Source organism: Eptatretus burgeri, chromosome 8 (genome assembly GCF_056783735.1).
Source record: "Eptatretus burgeri isolate ZD-2024b chromosome 8, Ebu_testis_v1, whole genome shotgun sequence".
NCBI lineage: Eukaryota > Metazoa > Chordata > Myxini > Myxiniformes > Myxinidae > Eptatretus > Eptatretus burgeri.
In genome coordinates this window covers 21,877,043-21,892,529 of record NC_140968.1, presented here as the reverse complement: position 1 = coordinate 21,892,529, position 15,487 = coordinate 21,877,043, and the positions used below count along the sequence as shown (strand labels likewise).

General features: G+C 42.7%; 2 long non-coding RNA genes across 4 annotated transcripts in view; one reads left to right on the top strand and one right to left on the bottom strand.

Moving 5' to 3' along the window:
* The window catches only part of LOC147021287 (uncharacterized), a 52,736-nt gene extending 48,947 nt beyond the window's left edge, over nt 1-3,789 (top strand). The window contains exons 2-3 of the long non-coding RNA XR_015060743.1: nt 2,598-2,734; nt 3,158-3,789. This is a non-coding gene — a long non-coding RNA (uncharacterized LOC147021287). The remainder of the gene's footprint in view (nt 1-2,597; nt 2,735-3,157) is intronic.
* On the bottom strand, nt 1,214-12,254 carry LOC147021286 (uncharacterized). 3 transcript variants are annotated; one of them, XR_015060740.1, is made up of 9 exons: nt 12,132-12,254; nt 11,910-11,962; nt 11,405-11,536; nt 10,374-10,444; nt 10,199-10,288; nt 5,451-5,592; nt 3,978-4,360; nt 3,139-3,717; nt 1,214-2,961 (listed from the first exon to the last, which is right to left on the bottom strand). It is a non-coding gene; the product is annotated as an uncharacterized LOC147021286 (long non-coding RNA). The 3 variants fall into 3 exon arrangements; XR_015060741.1 differs by having other exon boundaries at nt 10,199-10,273; XR_015060742.1 differs by lacking the exon at nt 10,199-10,288.
* Between the last annotated feature and the right edge of the window lie 3,233 nt (nt 12,255-15,487).

The window sequence follows — 15,487 nt, the reverse complement described above, 5'->3', positions numbered from 1 at the left end:
ATGGCTTTCTTAATGCCACTCGACTGTCAAACCTGCAGCTTGAAGTCGTCTCTTCACAGTTGAAACTGAGACTTCCTTACTTCAACCAGTGTTAAGCTGTGCTTGAAGCTGCAGTCCTGTAAGCCACCTATCACGCAAGCTGTTGACTCTCAGGAACTTGTCTTCTGATTGTGTTGTGGCTTTGAGTCTGCCAGACCTCTTCCTGTCAGAGTTTCCTCCAGTTTCAAAGTGCCTTTTGATGGTGTACAAAACTGTACTTACTGACACCTTGGCTGCTTTGCAATTTCTCTGAAGGAAAGACCTTCACTTTTAAGGGTTATAATGGTCTGTCTGTCTTCCTTTGATAATTGGCTTTTTCTCACCGTTATGATAGCAATATACTACTTCCTGCCGTGCAATATTGTCCAAATAATGCTTCAGAGGGTGCAGCAACAGTCTGTTCCAACACTGCTTTTATACACACAGAGGGTTTGTAACAACTCAACAAAAGTTGGGGAACCTGTCGGAATTGTTTACATCAACGCTCAAGGCTTAATTTACTTCCATTGCTGCAGAACAGCTGCCGTTGCTAACCCATTACGTGTTTCCTGAAAAGGGCCTTTTCTAACAACTCTGAAATTTACATTATTTTTCAGTTTTTGGTAACCTAAACTTTTTTTATTTTATTTTACCTCTGGCAGTTTATCGCTTAGCTTTATACCATTTCAGGTTATTCACTGGACTTTAACTACTTAAATTTCAGTAAAAACTGAAAAATGGGGGTGTTCTAAAACTTTTGACCAGTAAAATACATTCAAGGTACACTGCCCCCATGCCAAATAAATAAATAACATACATCATCCAGCGCACGACATTGCCGGTGCGACTTTGGCAATGCCGCCATGCAGCCCATGGAAGCGGATTTGGGAGGGAGCGGTGTACCATAATCGATTAATTACAGGGTGGTTTACAACAGTAAATTGAAAACATACCCATCAGAGATGGGGAATCCCCCACCATTGAAAAAGGTTATACATATTCCAGATAATGAGGGAGGTGAATTGGAAACAATACACCATTAAGAAAAAAATTGGAGCTAATATCACGATAACGTAGTTTTTTTCAACATGGCTGCCTGGCGGCCATAGTGGATGTCCAAGCGGGCCAAAACCATGTTGGAAAAAGTTCCCCAGGGGTGAAGAACGTAGTAACCAAAAATAATTGAAATCAGATAAGTGGTTTTCCATTTATTACAAAAAACATTTTTTTCAATATGGCCGCCCCAGTCGACCATCTTGGATCCGGCCACGCTCAAAATCAATAGGGTTCTTCCTTTTCAGGAGGTACATGTGTGACCCAAATTTCAAATCGATATGGCAAAGAGTTTATGAGTTATCACACTCACAGCTATAAATGTTGACGCCCAGCCAGCCGGACGGACGAACGGACAGCTGGACGGACGACCGAGGTGACAACAATATCCCCCTTCCGCCACGCGGCGGGAGAAAATTATACAACAATCTAGAGATAAGCATTTAGCAGTGGAATCTTGAAAGGAACAGGAGATTGTTTGTATGTCTGAGTTCATATTTGAGCCGTGTGTAGTTGTTGGAAGTTTCTGAGCCTGCAACTGGACATAATAAGTAGACGAAGTAGAGTTTGGGGCAAAAGATGGCAATACCGCTCAGAAGTGAGCAAGGATTTAGCAAAGCGGATTGTGATTAAGTTCTGCCTGTCAGAAGGTGAGACAGCATTAAAAGTGTTCAAAATTTCACCACAGGGCAAGATGTTCAGAAAAGCAATCATGCGTTGTGCTCTCTTCTGAATACTTTCAATACATTGGGCTTGAGCAACAGTAATGCTCTTAGACCACACAGGTTCTCCAAGTTCAAGCCTTGGATGAACACACATTTTATAGATCAAAAGCAGATCATGAGCCTCAACTCCATTTTTCTTTAATTTACTCAAAATATAAAGTAGCCATGATGCATTACGAACAAAACGATGAACCTGTTGATCCCATTTAAGATTATTCTGGATGATAACGCCAAGTAGTTTGAGAGAGGAGACAATTTCTCGTGGGGCATGATCAATCTCCAATTGAATCGGAGGTGGAAAATGATGAAGAAATGAAATATACATCAATTTACTCTTATTTGGATTTATCTTCATATCATAATCATGACACCCATCGGAAAGAGAATCAACATGAGACTGTAAATATGAATGACGTGACTTTGATACGACATCGATAAAGCTAAAATCAACGTATATCCATTGATGAGATGAAGTGACAGCTGCATCATTCACCATTGCAATGAAAATAATGGGACCTAGTTTTGTTCCCTGCAGAACACCACATTAGATTAAGAGAAGTTTATGTTGATCTGTGGTCTCGAACAGTTTGTGATCGATGTGATAAAAAAACTACAGATTTCAGGCAAAAACGCACGAACAACACCAATTTGGATCAGCCTTTCAACAGCAATAGTATGATTTACATGATCAAATGACTTCCGAAAGTTGATGGTGCACAAGTTAACAAAGTTGCCAGGCAGCCTACGTGGATGCTGTCAAGTAAACTGACTAAGTTAATGCACCACTGAACTGCCTTTCAGGTTGTCAAACTGTTGGTGGTCATTGCCATGTTGTACATCCCTCATCACCCAATCGGCAAGGAATTGACAAAGCTGAAATACTTGTGCAATTACAGGTGTGATAGAGATCGGATGGAGTTGATCGCAATGCATAACAGGTGAACTCTTTAAAACGGTATACTCTCTTTAAAACGGTTTTCTAAATTTGAGGAAAACATTGAAAAAAAACAAAAAAAATTTCATTCAGTGGTTCCGACATCTCATAAGCAAATTATTTTTTGAGTCTTATAGAACAGCCATCTGGTGAATGGCTTTGGACGTGTTGAGTTGACGTGTAACGAAACACCAGAATTCAGTTGCTCAATGATTGGAGGAAGTGAAGATGCTGGAAAATAAGGAGTTAATACAGATAAATTCAGAGGAGGTAAATCTGAGCAAATTTTGGCAAAATGTAAATTGATTTCATTCACAGATTCAAAGAATGATTTGTTACTTTCAGGAAGAGAAAATGATTGCTTATGAAGAAGTCCAGTTCAATGCATGATTTGTTTATGAAATGTACCTGGTTCTGTTTGTTTTAGGTGTTCTTTTTGATGTCAGCTTCATAAAATCTTTTATCCAAGTTTGTTCCCAGTCCACAGAAAGAATCATACCGGAATGTGAAATTTCCCTGGAATCCAAGTTGATGGAAATTTACTTCCTGATAAAAACGTTTGTATGTCACCAATTCCTGCTTTTTAGATCAGCATTAATGTACATTTAAATCCCCTTTCGTATAACTATTATTTTTACTTTCACATAAAATGTATTATTTTGTATCGGCATTCTTTTTACAGAGAAGACAACAAATAGACTTACAAACCATTCTATGTCGTTTTCAGAAATTTAAAAATGCAACTTCTACAGAGTGTGAAAACCTTTTTAGCTTTCAGCATGAACAAATGAATCTTCATTTTTAAAATATGAAGTGTCTTAAAAAATGCCTTCACTATCTTCTCCATTTATTTAAGAAAAACAATTGTAAAGCTGTATCCAAAGGGGATAACATCAACATCGTCTGCTATATAATATTTTCCTTCTTCCTTTGTTTCTTTCATCTCATCCTCATTTTCATCTCCACCTTCTCATTTATATCTTCACCCTGCCAATAATATGGGCATTGTTAACCTCATTTTTAAAAGCAACACAATCATGAAAGCTCATAATTCATTAATTTTTTTCTCAGTGTGGGTGTGTTTTATTTTCCACTTCCAAATACCACCTGCCGCTTTGCTGAGGAGAATACTAAGAGATGTGGCAGAGAGATGGGTAGGAGGAGAGAGACAGGGAAGGTGGGGGAGGGGGGTGAGAGGAAGGAGAAAGAGAGACAGGTGGGAGACAGCAAATAATACCAAGGCTTACCTTGCCGTATTTAACCCCCCGGAGATCTTTGACTGGTCGAGGGTTAAACATGACCATCACCGCCGTGCCTCAACACAAAGTGCTATTTCCTGTGCGTTTTATATTTTACGGCGATGGCTCCGCTTCACACAGGAGCGACAAAGGTTTCATCGGCTTGAACTGTGTCCTCCTGAACCAAATAGGATGGACAACCAACTGAAATACAACACAACGACTGTGAGATCCCAGGTACTGGAGAGCAGATTGCAGTCATTGTTGCTGTGTTTGCTTCTAGTCTTGCTTTTTGCTGTTGAGTTAAGGCTGCTCTGGATGCAGTTTTCGCAAGTCATTTTTTGTCAAGTTCGCTTCTTGTACATTTCCTTCTTTTGGTGGGAGCCATCTTCCTGAAAAATAAAGGAGACAGGGAGGAAGAGAAACCGAGGAAGGAGGGAGGAGAGCGAAGCCTCACCACACGTCGCAATACACTCCGCGAGGATTGGGGGTGGGGGGGGGTGGAGAGAAAGAGAGAGAGGACATATATATATATATATATATATATATATATATATATATATATATATATATATATATATATATACACACATACATATACACACACACACACATAATGTTCAGCAAGTACAATGTCAATCAGTCGATTGTGCTGTCAATCTCGTAGCCTTGCGCTGAACCGTCTCTGTGGCAGGTATGTCCTTCCGCAGTTGTGGTGACCAAAACTGCACACAATATTCTCGATGAGGCCTCACTAAATTCCTGTGGAATGTTAAAACCACATCTTTTGATTTGTAATTGATCCCCTGCAAATACAACCTAAAACACCATTTGCTTTCCCTTGAGCTGGCTCGCATTGTGCTGCATGCCTACCTCCCATATCTTTTCTGACAAGGAAGTGCCACCATTTTCATGAATGTTAGTCTCAGTGAGATCAGCCGAATTTTGAAATGATCGAACTCCACCAACTCTTTTGGGATGGCGACAATATCCAAGATGTTGACTTAAGCCTGAGCAGGCATTTTCCCTTGTTTGAGAGCACGATCACAGGTTTTGCAGATCCAGATATTCCTCTTCACACTGGTATGCATAAACTTGTGGAGAAAGCCTTCCTGAAGTGCTTTGCCCCACTGACTGATGTTGAATTGCTGTACCATTTGTCAGTACATTCGACAATGACAGCGTAAACTTACGGAGTCACCACCTTGTTTGGTAGCAGCAATAAAAACTTCAGACACATGCGTTATCCTTTCTAGACCAGAGTCTCCTCAACATTTCTTCATGGGACACTGGCAGCCACTTGACTGTTTTGGTCTGGACATCTCGCTGTATTTTCACCTCGTTTTTCCTGGTTAGACTTGTTAAAATGGTCTTCATTTTAGTTTCAAGAAAAGTCACTTGAATGAATACCACCCAGACAAAATTAATGATCATTATCAACAAGCATTTTTATTCACACAAATATCAAGTAAACAATGTCACCTCGAATCAGTGATGGCAAATCAGATCGCTTCAACATTTTTCTTCGAACGCTTGTTCACGAGATTGAATGGAAGTGCTTGGAAGTTGGACGGAATCGGACAAAACCTGGTGGATGAGTTTGGTCACGTTGTGTTGATATAACCTGAAGGAAGCAGGAGAAACGTCAGAACTTCCTGGAACTCCAAGAGAAACCATTTAAATCCAAAACTCATGCAGGCCTCCAATCCTTCCCTTCACATTGGCTTGATGATGTCATGCCCTCAACTGCACAGCACGTGGCCATATAAGTACAATGTGGCGAGACACCTCATTCCCCTCTCTCCAAAACGAAATATGCTATTACTCAGTTACAATGAAAAAACAGTTCGATGAAAATTAACTTAACTTGTACTCATGCAATCGCAGACACAGTATCTCAAACAGTCAAGTCCACTCACTGCATATTTAAATAGAAAACAGACCATACTCTGCACAGAGCATCAATGCTTCTGAAGCAGTCTCCTGGGCTATTGGGCAGAATCATGGACGGGTTGCCACTCCGACGCAGGATACTCGAATGGCTCAATCATCCCAGCAAGCTGGTACTCATTTTGCTGACTTTGAAAGGATGACAGGCTGAGTCAACCCACTTGGTATTAATTCATTGAAAGAGCACAATTTGATCCAAGCCAACTACCAGAACCATTCATCCAACACCAGGCATATGCACTCAATACCGTCACTGCTAATCTGTCATCATCGTACCAATCCTGTAACCAGAAGTGTCAGTGGTAACAATTAAATCTCGGTAAGGGTCAAAAAGTCCTAACCTGTGAATGATGAATTCTTTCACGGCAGCAAAAGTGGTATCAGCTGAATCAGTCCACTTGAAAGACACAACAGCTTGTGTATCACGTATCGGTTGGACAAGTGAGGCAAAGTGAGGGATGAATTTCACGAAAGAAACACATTTCTACGTAAAAAGATCTTCAGAAGTGATGAATGTGGTCAAGTCCCGACTTTCTTCAGTCAATTCAAGTTGATGGTAAGCGACTTTTACATGAACTTTAGAGAATATAGTGGAACCTCGTAATTCACTCAGGAAAGTTTCTAAATCTTTAGTATGGGTTATTTCTCAACTAAACTGGAATTATAAACCTTTACAAGGTGAATACAAACACTTATTGCATTTTTTTCTGTGGAATTATGACTGGAGATATCCATTCAGAAGCTTAAACATGCTCGATAACATTCTGTTCCTGAAGGCACTTCAGCTCTTGTTCATTATTTTATCGTTGTTTTCTGTGGACCCCCAAAGTGGTACCTTGCAGTTTGGTGAACAACCTCTTTTGTGGTGCCTTACAAATGCCTTCTTAAAGTCGAAATGTATTCTTGGCACTGCCATTCTCTCATCCACCCAATCACAAACTGCTTCAAAGAACTCGAAAACATTTGTTCGACAAGATCGACTGTAACTTTGGTAAACCCATGCTGACGACCTTTAATTTATTTGTATTTATTTGAATGGTTACTCATCTGCTCCCCAATTAATGTCTCCAACACCTTCCACACAAGTGAAGTCACACAACCAGGTCTATCATTCCCCAATTCTTCACTTGATCCTTTTTTCAATAATAGTGTAACTATTGCTACTCTACAACGCTACGTAACCTGTACAGAGTGCAGTGAGCTATTAAAGATATCCGTTAAAATCTCGCTTACCTGCTCAGCCACCTCCATCAATACTCTCAGGTGCATATTGTTGTGGGGCCAGGTATTGATGGTGAGCACGACCACTCGGGGGAGCAGAAGTCGGCTCCACCAAACACCCGGAATTGAGGTCGCGACCCTCGGATAAGTCCGTAGGTACAGGTCCCTTACAGGACCATGAATCGCCAATAATTCGACTGCGTGGAGTAGGGTTAATTGCCAACTTCAACATACCTAAATACCCACGCAGACCAACTACTGGGGAACCACACCCTTGGCAGGCCTCGAGCGGAACGAGCCGTTACTGTGCTTCAACCGTGTGTAACCCAAGCGGATGGTGACCGAGGTCCGTCGGTCCAAATGCACAATTATGGCAGCAACGGCCTTCTTCATCCCCAATACGCACCGTGGCAAACCAATGGAAGAAAGGATAAGGACAAGCTGGTACATTCAACAAGAGGGGAATTTATTAACAATAGTTGGGGGACGAGGGAAGAGTTATCCAAATAAGCAAGGAAAATAATGTACAACAAAAAGCACTTAACAATTCTACTTATAGACGGGGCCCACAGACACACACACGCACACACAGGATACCCAGAAATAGATGGATCTCGAGGTCTTTATTACCCCTCCAGCTCGGAGGGAAGACAAGCTGAGGGAAAAGAACATGCTGGCTTACTGGCCGCGTTCGCACGGCTCAACGTCTGCACCTTCCCGGAGCACCAGTCGCCAACGAACGGACCAGGGCAGCCGAATCCAGAGGAGCCGAATCGAGTCAAGGTGATCTCCCGTTATGAGATGGTCGACCTCTTGTCGCAATGCACCAGACGAGACCTTCGGATGTGCGCGATGCAGTCAGCCGCGGACCCAGACAGAAGCGCTTCGAGCCCACGGGACGCAATCTCTAATTCTTTCTTCCTTCCTTCAGGGCGCGGTCCGCTCGTCCGTGGCCTGCTCTCATTGGATGGACGGCGTGTCGCGGCTCCGCCTTCTTTCAAAGGACTGCCCCGGCTTTTGGTCCGCTCGTCACCCATTGGGCGGAAAATGACGCATACCCTTATTTGGCACGCAGCCAGAACAAAACGCTTCCTGACCATACTTGGTGCGAAATCCACACCACCTGGGATATGGAATCCACACCGCCGTGACCCACACACATGCCGGTGAATGCGCAAAGAATGCCGTGAGCAGAGTGTTGTTGTTGTCGTTGTGGATGTAAAAATCCTAACTATAAAATAATCCAGAGTGCACGTACAATTAATCACCCATTAAACATAGGACGAGACCCTACCGAGAAACACTTACTTACCGATATAACTGATCTATAGGACCTGGCTGTTGTGTGCAGTAAGCTTCCAAATTCGTAACAATATTATCTTCCCCGCAGCTTTCCCAACTCTTAGATTTCCTCGCTGTTCTTTGACTTTCTCCACTCCAACTTGGATCTTCTGAAAAGGCCCTTCCTCATGTTCTTGAAGGATAATCTCAGCTGTTGGCAATTCTCCTGACAATTCTTGTGTTATTGTTGAAGCAAAATAACTGTTTAATAAGCCTGCCATCTCACTTTCCTCACGAACCACTCCCCTGTACTATTCCTCAATGACCCACACTTGTCCTAACCCGTTCTTCACCCCTTATAAACTTAAAGAATGCCTTGCTATTATGCTTTATATGCTTAACCATGTCCTCCTCAAAATGGCTTTTAGCTTGAGGCCATGTAATTTTCTTAAATTGCCTCTGCTTACTCCGTTCATAATCTGATTCCAACTCCAATCCTGTTATTTTATACCAAATAAATGCCTTCTGCTTCTCCTTAATAGCATTCCTTATCTCATGACTCAACCACTCTGTTCTCTTTCTGCTTCTTGTTTGACACCTCGTTGGAATGTACTTACTCTGCACAACACACATTTACTCCTGCTCCTTCAAAACTGCACAGAACTCTATGTCTACGATCCTTGGTGCAGAATGAAGAATCTTCATATTTCGTAGTCTCATCACCTAAAAAAAAACTGTCTCCCAGACCTCATTCATACGAATCTCCATTGCTCTCCCCTCAACACTGCCTGGATTCACTGCACCCACACCAATGCCTGTATTCACATGGATGACACCTCAACCCATCACCAAATACAGCATTTATATTTCCCCGATGCTGTGATCGCACAATATCATGGCACTTTGGTGACAAATTCTCCATTCCCAATTTGCCATACGGCCATTCAATTACTCGATCAGAGATTTCTTCATTATAGCTCTTGGCTTACCCACCCCCCCCCCCACACCCACTTTGCCTTCCAAGCCCACAAATGATATGAGCAGTTGTCTGAGAACGAAGGCTTCATGTCCCTCCCTGTGACTAATCCACTCCACACCCACACCGAGACCTTCCCAATCAGTCATCTCGGCATGACATTTTCCTGAGTTCCCCTGTAACTATTCATTTAATTGTCCATTTGTGTATTTAATTTGTGCTCCTTATTGATTTGTTTATTATTTTTCTCTAATATGTAGTTAGGTGTGGTTAAAGTTATGTTTGGCATCAGTGACCAAAAATGTGCCATGGGAATGCATCCTTCCATTGTAACACATCTACGGGAATATTTCATCTGCTTAATGTTGTTTTGCTGAACGTCACAATTTCCAGGAACACATCCATGATGTCAAATGGAAACTTTCTGCAATGTGTTTGATATTTTCTGAAATAAATTGCATAAGTGTTCATTCTAGACTGAAAAAGAAATTCATGTTTGCAATTCAATGCCTTAAAACGTCGACACGTCCATTTTAAGTACAAGTCGAGTGTCTGCATTCCGGGAGAAAAAGTATTGATTTGTACACTGAAAAAGAGAGAAAATAATCTCTTATATTTTTGTAATTGTTCTCTCTCCTTTAATCCTGCATCTTCATCGTAAACAGCTGAGTTTACAAAAAGTAAATTTTCAGTGACATTTGCAAAGGTTCATTCTTAATGACAACTCGTGATTGAATCACAGAGAGATGGTCATTTGGACTATCGGGAATGCCGCACAAAATTCCTTCAAGATACAAATGACCTTCTGTGACAATGTTGAGACCCAGCTTGTGTCACCCCTCACAGAGAGAAGGCACAGTAAGTGGAGCACGGGTTTCTGGGGATCATGAGCCTTTGGTTTGGATGGAAACACAAAGTAGGAATTGAAAATGAATGTTTTGTAGTTTTCAGGGTTACCCAAGCATGGCATCTCTTACCTCTCCCACATCTGTAGGTTTCTTGAGAACAGAGCATAGTTTTGTGCTCGTCTCGCTTCTCTTTCATTCATCTGAGAAAAACAAGTCACATGTTATGAGACGTATGATATATCGCATTCTGCTGTGTTTGTTTGACATGACGTCATGTTTGTTGACATGTGATCATCTGTGTAGAAATGTATTTTGAAGATGTCTTGTTTAGCAAAGCCAACACTCCACAAGCTGCTGTGAGTACAGATTTAGAAACACAAAGTACTCAAGATTTATGAAACTGCAATTTCACCGAAAACGGAATCAAGGTGTACCATCCTTTACATTGGGAATATCGATCGGCATCTCGTGAATAAAAAGTATATTAAAAGAGATACACAGTTCTGTGTGATAGAAATAGCAACGTGAATAATGGCTGCACCTTTATCAGGTGGTTTCATTAAATACCAGAGTAGATTAATAATTTATATTCTCATCGAATTGTTTAAAAAAAAAATTTAAATTCATGTTTATACGTAAAAGTGTTGAAAAGCTTGACATTAGCAATTGAACAAATTTGCTAAGTAACACAAAGGTCACTCTTTATCCATCTGAATGACAGGTTACACCACCACCACAACCACAAATTTTTGTGGATTTGTGTTCATCTCAATATTCACCTTTTTGAGGCAAAATAAGTTGAAATCCACCAATTGGCAGAAGAGTCGCTATTTTAAGTGGAGATGCTTCCGGCAGAATGGGAAGATGAATTGGAGACCAAAGCTGTTGCATTGTAGGTGATTATTTTTGGTTGCAAAAATGTAAGTTTCGTATTTCTGACAATGTCATCATGGTTGTGCATTGCCAGATGTGAAGCGGAAACTCCAGGTATAAACAACTGAGTGAAAGACCCTCTCTTTCATACTGTCCTCAGTCTGTCAGCTTGATGCAATGGAAATCAAGACCCGTCTACTCCCCACTACCCAGGTATCCACAGGGTGCATGCGGTCCACCACAACCTTCTTCTGTTCAAACTCTCAAAATCCAGAATCACTGCTCACCTCTGCTTATTTTTTCCTCCTCTTTGTGCCACCTGTGGAACCAACTTCTGCATTTATTTTCAATCTCATTATTCACTCCAAGTCTTCAAGAACGCTGTTCACCGCCATCTCGGATCATTCCCCATCCTTTTCCTGGTTGACAAGGCCAGACATTCACAGGGAGACAAATTCGATAAATCGCCACAAGAAGATCAGGTTAAACACAGAAACATTGGACAAAAACACAAATAACACAGGGACAAAAAGATAATGGAGAGACACAACGGATATGGCACGAAAACAAAGCTTTAATAAACTGTAAAGAGGCACGCAATGATCCAAGTGGAACACACTCAGACCCGGAACCAGAAATTCATGTTTATGTTGTCCAATGGTTTCCCAGCAGCTCAATTATCAGTTCATGTTCTCTATCACCTTGCTCTTCCATGAGGCTCCATGTTACGGAGAAACTATATTAGAATGGAAGATATATTTTTTAAATGACGACAAAAGGAGGGCTGCTTACCTTCAAAATTACATGTGACAATTTTCTTCGAACCACGGGTGGTTCACAATCTCCTGCAAAACAATGGATGTGTTGGAATCAAACATAAACAAGGTCAGGAAACACCTCCACTCGTGAGCAATCTCATTTTCAGCCACAATAACAGGAGGTCAGCAACCTCAGCATGTGTGAACATTTTTGTTCATGGAAATAAAATAGTTGAAAACATAATCAAACCCTCACCTGCATAGTGAGTCGTTCCAGAGGATCCTTCCGAAGCATCCCAGTCAGAAGGGAAACCAATGCCTCACTCGCAAAAGGTGGTGGGCTGTACACCACATTGTAGTCACTCTGGTCAGGTGACATCTGCAAAGAAGCAGAACAAATGTATTTGTGACAGAATCCTCAACCATCTTCACAATCGAACACAAGGGTGCTCAGTAGAGCGCATACCTCCACCACACAATGCCTGATCCAGTGGGACATATAAGGCCCAATAAATTTTTGAAATATCATGCAATGTATCATTTTTAACCCCATCTCTCAATGAAGATGAATCACTAAAAACGAAAAAAAAACTCTCGGATCCGGATCCAGTCGTATTTTTACCAAAATCGAATCTTAGTCCTTGTCACACACCCAACCTGTCCAGCAAGTTTTGTCTGAATCCGTATCTAACTTTTTGAGACGTCATGCAACATGTCGGTTTTTTTTCCCCGTCTCTCAATGGTGAAGAATCACTTTTAAATATATAGTAGCCATGTCCGGATCTTCACCGAAACTTCATCCATTCGTCCTCGTCACACACATAACCTGTCCAACAAATTTAATCTGAATCGGTCCAGAAGTTTTTGAGATAACCTGCACACAAACAAACATACAGACAAACAGGGGTGAAAACAACTAACTTCCACCTTCGGTGGCGGATGTAATAAACATATTCCAAACAAGCACTCACTGATGCAATAACCACGACTTGATTCTAAATGAATAAAATACATGTGATTCATCAAATAAGACATGGTGCACAACACAAAAGTTTTCCGAAGCTGAAAAACAAACGCTCTCAACTCAATAATTGTATATGAAGAATTTGTGAGTTTATTGAGCCGAGGGCAAGTAAAGAGAGGGGTCAAGGCCATTTATTCAGGTCAGGAAAGTTATGGGAGCATGCGCAGGAGCAGTGCGTCGTTGCGTCCACTTTCCGCCAGAACTCCAAGGGCCTGTCTGGTCATCCCCCAGGCAGATGCCTGGCCCATCCCCATCTCCTTGAGATGCCAATCAACCGGCTGCAACCAAAAGGCACGTGGTCGGCGCATTGGCCCCCTCCACTCACGAGGCTCCCTTGCTGAGAGAATCTGGTGACTACGATCAGCGTCAGGAAAACAAGCCACATGTCCACACACCCGCAGCTAACACTCACGGATTATGCAGGTAACAAATCTCATTTGAGTCTCTCTCAGAAACCGCTTGTTGGATACAAAGTCCAAACAGCCAAAGCCAATGGTTCTCCGAAGAGACCTGGTCCCAAAGGAATTAAATCTCAATCTCAAATTCCTCATCAAAATCCAAGTCTCAATTCTGTAAAGCAAGACTGGAAGCACCAAGGACCTGAAGACTCGGACATTCATCCTCCTGCACAGGTACCAAAAGCGCCACACCCATGATCCAGTGAATCCATGACTCCACAGGACCGACCCAGACCTCTGTTGACCGATGGCTCACAGCCAGCAGAGAAATGAATGTCATTGCCAAGGTAAGGGAATCTCTGTTACCTCAACATCCTCACTACAAATTGGTACAGACAAGATAGCAGCATCCAAGATGTCATTGAAAGCCTTGAACTTCGTTTTGACCCAGGAAACCCAAAATCCCAGTGACTCCGACTCCTCATTCAGCACATTGAAGGCCCCCAAAAGGATCTCCAGTGTCTCTGCAAAGATGACTGCAACATCTGCGAAATCAAGGTCAGAGATCTTAACTTTCCCAAACAATGCACTGCAGCTTGATCTCTCTGACATCCTCCCCAGAATCCAGTCCATACAAGCGCTGAAAAGTGTGGGGGCCAGTCCACCCCCCCCGACAAACTCCAGGAACAACTGGAAATAAGTCAGATGTGGTATTACCACATCTCCCAGCACTCTGAGCACCAGAGTATAGTTCAGACATCAGATTTATTAGATTTGGTGGCACCCCACGAAGACAAAGAATACTCCAGAGGACATCCCCATTCATTGAATCGAATGCTTTGTGGAGATCAACAGAGGCTGCAAGCAACCCCAACCAAAAACTCTCGTCTGCGTTTGGTGAGGACCCGAAGAGCAAGGATACAGTCACTCGTTGACCTCTTTGGCAGAAAGCCTGACGACTCTGACCGCTGGTGTTCAAGCAGATGGTGGCGAAACCCATCAATAATTATCCAAGTAATGAACTTGCCCGGCACTGAGAGAGCATCACCCCTCAGTATTTGTTGCAGTCCTGGCGATCACCCTTCCCTTTCTCTCCAGAGAGGGACAACAAGGCCCCTTCCAATCAGTTGTGATGATGCCTGTATTGCAGGAGGAGCACATAACTGCATGCAATGACATGAGTACAGCATTTCCACCAGCCTTGAGAAGTTCAGCAAGGATGCCACAGATCCCAGGGGCTTCACCCCATTTGAACCGCTTCATCGCAGCCTGTGGTTCCACAAATGAAGGTAGATCACAGTTGATTGGACGGTCAGCAATAAGGATAGTAACACCCCTGAATGCGAATTCTCCTGAAAGCATGACGAGAATCACTTGACCACAGGTGATGCTCTACCCTCTCAGATTCCTTGCACAAAGACCTCTTGAACACCCTCAGCACACGTACTGTTTTATGCCTCAACTCCCTGAACAGCTCAGCTCTGCCATTAAGCCCGGCCCTGTGACTCTGGTTAATGGCATCCAGTGTCCCTTAAGAGACCACATCCTTATTTGCCCTCCAGTGAGTTCCAAGACATCCACCAGCAACATCAAGGATGGTGGTCTTGAACGCACTCCACAAAGCACCAAGACACCCCAAATCCATACTCAGCCTGTTTGCAAACTCCTCAGGTACCCTCTCATTCTTGAGCGTCCTACATCCAGCCTTGGCTGGGATGGTACCATTCTCCTGGATTTAAGCAGAAACTTCACAGCAGCGACCATAAGCCTGTGTTCGGCATTGAGGAACTGAGCAGCACAGTCGACCCTGCAGTTCTGGATAATCTTCCAGTGACATCAATGAGCACATGGTCAATCTCCTTTGACACACCACTGGTGCTGGAATACCACGTCCAGCAATGAGCCTGTTGGAGCTGAAAAGATGAATCAGCCACTCTAAGTCCATAACTTCTTGCAAAGTCAAGGAAGTTAGTGCTATTCTGGTTTGCAGTTCCAGACCCATGAGGACCAACACATGTTTCATAACCATCCCCATCAGTTCCATTCGATGCATTGAAATCCCCCAAGACTGGAAGAGTATCTCACCTGGGGCACTGATCAACTTCAGACTCGAGCGTGGCATAGCATGTGCCCGTTTTGGTGAGATCACTCACCTCAGTCGGAGCATCAACAGAGATGTCCAGGGAAACG